The following is a 303-nucleotide window of genomic DNA, read 5'->3' as shown; positions in this document are numbered from 1 at the left end:
GAATAGCTCACGATATGTCTAGTCAGTGCTTTATAGATAGTTCACATTTCAAAAGACCCTGAAATTACCTTCTCCCCTCCCAGTCTATCTGTGAATTCCTAGGGCCGACTCAGATGAAAAATGGAGGTTTAAAACGTCTCTTGAGCCTAACAGATGCATTCTTAGCTCACACCCTGAAAGCAGTTCACAAGGTCCCTGAAGGTAACCCAGAGCCCAGCAGCAACAAGCCAGCGAAAGCCGTGCGTGAGGCAGGTGGGGGCGTGCGTGAGGCAGGTGGGGGCGTGCGTGAGGCAGGTGGGGGCG

This window comes from Otolemur garnettii, unplaced genomic scaffold (genome assembly GCF_000181295.1).
Source record: "Otolemur garnettii isolate 467f Iridium unplaced genomic scaffold, OtoGar3 scaffold00084, whole genome shotgun sequence".
In the NCBI taxonomy this organism is placed as follows: domain Eukaryota; kingdom Metazoa; phylum Chordata; class Mammalia; order Primates; family Galagidae; genus Otolemur; species Otolemur garnettii.
Note: the sequence above shows the minus strand (reverse complement) of the source record.